We start from the raw sequence: 6,181 nt of genomic DNA on the forward strand, positions 1-6,181 counted from the left end.
AGGCGATGATAGGATGAATTTGTGGACGCAAAAAGTTAAGGAAACTGTAACCGTTCCTTCCTCGGCATGAGGAGCAGGACTCTTCTGAAAAGAGAAAGAGTAAACGGAGGCCTGTCCGCCATCTGGCTCCGCCCCTCCGTCAAAGATTAGTCTCACGAGCCAATCCCAGCGCAAACACCATGTTCTTCAACGGGCTGTTTATTTTTTCTGACTCTTCTTCCAGCTTCCCCCTCGATTATTCGATGCACGATTTTTGTTTTCCGCTTGCTAATCTTTTGTACGGGTAACGGGAAAAAAAGACGCGCTTTTTCGCCCGACACTCAGGTGCGTGGCGGCGACTTCCAAACGTTGGTAACTTCAGAAACGAAAACCAACATCAGAAAACAACCTCCAGAAGTAACTTGTACTCTCCTCTACAGATTCCCTCGAATGCAGCTCCACACTCTAACGCGAGCCAACGTGGCCCACAACTATGCATGGAATCCCATCCTCCTCCACCTCCTCTCTGAGTTTTTTAGCGATTTTCTTGCTCGCCTCTCCCGTCACGCACCCGGAGCCTGTGCTCAAATCACAATCCAACCGGATGGGAGCGTTGTCATCGTCATCGATACAAGTGTACCTGGATGTAAAACGTGAAAATACACACAGGTGTGTTTCAAAAGGCATGAGATAAACACGAGCGCGTTACGCGCTGGATGCGACAGAGCCGAGAGGTAAAACGGAGAAGGCCGCTCACCTGCTCCGAACTTAAGATAAGTAAGCTGCTAAGCTAGTTATCAAAGACTGAACGGATGCGAAACAAAAAAAATTGCATCACCTGTGTTTAAGGGTTGAGAGACGAGACAAAAAAAAAAAAATGGATAAAACCTCATTTTCAATCGTATCATTTTTGCGGAGTCAGATTAGCACGCGTTGAGCGCAAACCGTTAAACGGCCAATTGAGGGTGAACCCCCCCCCCCCTCCCCCCCCCCCGCCGCGAAAAAACACGAGCGTCTTTCACAGCGTCAGACGAGGCGGAGGGGGAATTAAACGCACCGTGGTTTTTTTGGACGGCGGTGCCTCGGCGGGTTTGGCCCCCGCGTGACGGAGTGTTTACAGCATGAAAAATGTTGAACAGAATCAGCCAATATTGTCTTAATACACTGTTTAAGGTTTAAAGAATCCCCTCTCTCGCTCTCTCCGTGGTTTTCCGGAGGGACACTTTAACAAGGCTGGACGAGGCCCAGGCCTTCGCATGTCAGAAGCTGAACAAGTGCCAGTTCCCCCCCTGTCCCTCCTCTTCCCGCATGCATAGCACACACACACACACACACACACACACACACACACACAACCATTCGCTCTCTCTCTCTCTCTCTCTCTCTCTCGGCCCCCAGCGCCTGGCCTTCCCAGCGCTATCGCTCCCTCACTTCCCTGCGAGTCTGCACGGCGTGCCGGCAGGAACCCCGTCCAAGTGGGCTTCCTGAGCGAGCGGGAGAGGAAGTGCAGTAATAAGGAATAAGGAAAGGGGGTGTGGGTTTAAAAATAACCCGCCTATATAAGCTGAGGCAGGAGACCGCTCACCGTCTCAAAGCTCTCCTCGCTCTCGTCCCCTCTGCATCGGTCAGCAAGCTCTCCTCTCCTACACACACACACACACACACACACACGCGCGCGCGCACACACAACACGACGCAGCCTTCCTGCCGTGCAGGGGAAAGCGGAGAGGTCGAGGCAGGTGTTTCCAAGAAGTTTAACAAAGACGTAAAGTATGTGGTGGTGGGGAGAGGTGCTCCATCCGTGACACGGAGGAGGATAGAGGAGGAGGTCTGGTTCCAATAAGAAATCGGGGGGTAGAAAAAGCCTTGTGATAAGACGTCGGTATCGGATGGCGTTCCAGCAGAGCTCAGGGTCCTCGGTGACGGTTGAAGAATCCCAGCGTCACACGCTTTTCGTGTATGTTTTATTAGCGTCGGCGTCGTCTTACTCCTCAGAAGAACATTCGATCATCCGACGAATTCTGTCAGCACTTTGGGTCGAGCGTAAACTCTGCGCCGCCGCATGAAACCCTCTCAAAACATTGTTGCTTTTACTGCTTTCGTCATAAAATGAGTGATAACGCCGCGCTTGTCTGCCGGGGCCGGCGGGACTCGGAGAGACGGGAGAGTTTTAACGGGTGAAATTGTGGCGCGAAGCCCCACTTGGAGCCGGAGAAGATCCGGATCATCTGGACAGATGGTCTGCTCGTGTTTCCCGCCTCGAGTTCAGATCTGAGGTAAAAAAAAAAGAAAAAAAAAACCCCCACGATACACTCGAAAGGAGCGCGCTGCGGGGCCGGAGGAGAAAGACAGACGGTGTCGACAGCCATCGCCATGCCGACGGGATCCGCGCTCTCATTTTACATTCCTTTCTTCCATCTCCAAGCCTCACCATTGAAATCTAGTATTTTATGCGCACGATTTCAAACCGCCGTTTGTTTTAGCGGATGCAAACTGATGATTGTGTATTTGTGTATTGGCTGATGTTTGCTAGCGGCTAGCATGGTCATTCCGACATCTTAGGGTCTCTTGTCATAGGACTATGCAACCATTTAGGTATCCGAGGCTCATCCTGGAGGTGCAACGTGCTCAAACAAGAGGTGGCTTTGGAGAAATTACCCGGGCGATCAATGCGAAGGTGCAAAGGAGTTCTTGATAAGCAAATGAAAGTAGGACTTTCTTTCTGTTCCAGGCTGAGAGCAGCGCGGAGGATGCCACAAGAATTTAAAAAAAAACAAAGAGCCTGACAAACGTGAGGTGGCTGAAGATCAACTTCCTCTCCGATCGAGGTTGGAACCGCGAAGCCTGCGACGCCAGCGTCTCCGCTGTATCTCACCGTGGCCTCGAACCTCGCCAATGGCTCCATTTTGCTAAATTACAAGGCACAGCTTGTCAACTGACCTGTCCCGCTGCGCACCTGCCATACCAAGCTTATTTGTTCCTGCCGCTTGGCTTGCAGACAAAGGCTAACACCACTAAGTGTCGCTTATACGTCTTAGCATAGTGCTTCAGATAAACTTCTGTCACATTACGGCGACGCAGCCCGCCCCCCACCGCTCCAACCGAATTGGATGATTCGCACAAGCGATACCTATGCACCAAAGCGCCCTGCCAAATACTGCTCCATTGAGGTTGAAAGGAGTCTGAGGCGACATCAGTCTTTGAAAAAAAAAAGAGCCGGTAAGAATTTTACTTAATTTAAAAAAAAGTATCGAATTTTCAGGTTAAACCAAAATGCTTCTTTTTTTCACCTGCGACATTTTACCGTGTTTTTATTTCCTGTTTGTGTTTGTGGTTTCCAGCCAGCGACGACGCCAAATTGACTTAATGTGCAGCTTGAATCCCCCACAAGGCTTCAGCAGGGCAGCTGCAGTGGAAAACTACCCCGGTGCTTCAGACAATCGCCGTGCACTGACACACATACGCACACGTGCACTCGTGCATCCAAGTATTTGAGGCGTACGTTAAAACCCGGACAGGTCACCTGTCAATCGCAGTGGCCACATCTTACCATTCACTCTCATTCACACCTGCGGACAATGCTGAGTCTTCAAGACATCGACTGAGAGGAACGCAGGCAACATGGAGAGCTCAGGTGACGCTCGGGTAGAACTACTCTGCATGAGTTTTACTTCATTTAGCTGTCACAGTCAAAGTGGCAGAACTGTGAAAAGTACATCAAGAAAAGCAACCCCCCATTGCTTCCAGTGATTGTTGAATAGCAGTGCTGAAGGCTGAGGGTATCACTGTTTGCATCTACCACTAATGTGTATGCGTTTGTGTGTGTGTGTGTGCGTGCGTGTGTGTGTGTGTGTGTGTTGCATTCGCTGTCTTCCGCTGCGGTCTGTGGTGTTATGAGTCTGATCCAATCTTGCGTGAAACCATGTGCTGCAAAGACCAAACAGCACGAGCTCCTCTAACCTTACTGTGTACTCGCGGACTTGCGAGATACATGAGATTTGTTTTCACAGATTAGAGGTTTTAAGAAACAAATCTATAACTTTATAATCTCACGGATTATCCGACTTTGATTCTTGACCTTGGAAATTCTGTGTCGTGGGGTTGAGGTTTCATTTTTTCGCCCACAGTGGCATACGATTCCGCAGTGGGGTTGGCACATTCGCCCCTCCAAACCTACTCAACTGCGCTTCTATTCCAGCAGCCGACTGGGTTCCTCTGTGTTCTCCCCCTGTTTGCATGGGTTCTCCGTGTTCTCCGAGTTCCTGCTTGGGTTCTCTCCATGTTCTCCGTCTTCCTCCCGCGGTCTAAAACAAAAAAAAAAAAAAAAAAAAATAGTCAGTCCATCGAAGGCTTGAAATAGGTGTGAATGAGAAGGTGAGTGGTTGGATAGCCACTCCCTTTGATTGACAGGTGACCCATCCAGGTTAAACCCCGCCTCCTGACCCAATGACAGCACGGATTGGTCCTGCCCTGTCCATCCGGCCCAATGAGCAGGATTAGTAGTAAGATTATGGTGGAATTCAAATAGTGTTACACCAAATTAAAGCTTGTTGTGTTAAGTGTGTTTGTCATAAAACTTACTGTGTGGGTGTGTGTGTGTGTGTGTGCGTTTGCATGCGTGTGTGTGTGTTTATGTGTGTGTGTGGGACCGTGTGTTTCGACTGCATTTGCAGCCTTGTTGCGCCATGATGTCAATCTAATAGTCACACGGAGCCAGATGAGCACATGTGAGAAACACCCAAGCCGATCAGGACTCACTACACACACACACACAGACAAATGTACATGTCGAGTATAATGTTTTCAACATGTGGTGGCTAAACAACACACATAGTGGTACCGCTCGCTGCGCCGTTATGGGCTCGGATGCCTCCGACGTCATGTGGAAAAAGAAAAACAAAAACTGGGAGTGACGAAGAGAAGCGTGGATTCCTGCTCAATGTGCGTCGAGTCTGAGGCCTGAGTCCAACTGTGCGTACGCAGGTGACTCCCGGCTTGGAGCATTGCATTACTCAGCCGTGAATCAATGTGCTTGGACGGCGAGAAGGAAGAGGAGGGCAATCATCGTCCTCACAGAGACGGCGGTCACGTCACGGCGCTGGCGAGCAGAGGCCTCCCCTTGTCACCGTATCTGGTTTTATATATATATATATATATATATACGAGCAGTGATGATGGGATCTTTGGTCCCTTGGCGACATCAGACAGTGCTGGTACTTTTTGAGTACTTCTTTTTTTAGTACCACCAAATGAGCTGAGCCAAGACTAAAATGTCACGTCAGCCGACCACCAGTCACTGACTGGCCAGAGAGAGTGTTGACCCAAGAAACTGCTGGAGTGCTACATGTTAGCATGGCTGCTACATCTTCCCCTCCAAGTCCTCTATTGTTTGTGTTTACTGTCGCGTTTAAACGGCAATAACCTACAGTTATACCCTGACTTACGAGTTTAATTTGTTCAGTGACCGAACTCAATATGTTCATATATCAAATAAAATTTTTCCATCTAAAATCCTGATTTTGTCACATGTTCTTAAGTAAGAAAAATGTACTTAATAAAGAGCAGATAATGTGTAAATAAAATGATAATAAAAGAGAATGCAAAGAAATAACGTTTTTTTATAGATGTATTTACCTTGATATCAGACAAAGATGGCAATGGTGACGCTCTATCGCTTAACTTAACTTACTTGCGAGACATTTAATGTTACAATGTAGTGCTAAATGTAACTTGCACACAATGCTACGTTTTAGCGCTAAACGTAATTTAGCAACCGAGTGAATGCCGGTCCTGTTTTCAAAATGATCAAACAGTCCATGACTGGCTTTAAATGTTTGTTACCTTCTCGTAGGTAATGCTCTCTGTCACAGTATCGCCCCAAAATAATTAAGCATATATAACAGGTTATGGATAATATTAAACGGTTAGAGAGACAGGGATTCAACCATGACTCCTGAAAGTCCAGTGACTTTGCCACCAGGGCAAGGCGAGGTGGCTGATTCACGGATGGCACAGCAGCCATGGTGACCGAGCTGCTGACAACGCTGCTCACTTAAGCGGTATTTTAACCACAATCTCTTTGCGTTTCCTTATGGTGGGGGATGCGCAACATACATGAGCAACACCGCCGTGGAAGACAGACGTTCATGTTTTCAGAACCATGTTCTGCGCTCATCCCAAAAAGTAACTCCTCTGCAAGATC

The 6,181-nt window shown here is 48.4% G+C and overlaps 1 long non-coding RNA gene across 1 annotated transcript; it reads left to right on the forward strand.

The window, feature by feature from the left end:
• The first annotated feature begins 1,635 nt into the window (after positions 1 to 1,635).
• Positions 1,636 to 5,574, forward strand: LOC147237256 (uncharacterized). Its single transcript, XR_015106085.1, has 3 exons — positions 1,636 to 2,255; positions 2,711 to 3,198; positions 3,321 to 5,574. It is a non-coding gene; the product is annotated as an uncharacterized LOC147237256 (long non-coding RNA).
• The last annotated feature ends 607 nt before the right edge of the window (positions 5,575 to 6,181 follow it).

The sequence above is a fragment of the Fistularia commersonii genome, chromosome 1 (genome assembly GCF_037954325.1).
Source record: "Fistularia commersonii isolate RoL2024-O1a breed Wild chromosome 1, RoL_Fcom_v1.0, whole genome shotgun sequence".
NCBI classification, from domain to species: Eukaryota; Metazoa; Chordata; class Actinopteri; order Syngnathiformes; family Fistulariidae; genus Fistularia; species Fistularia commersonii.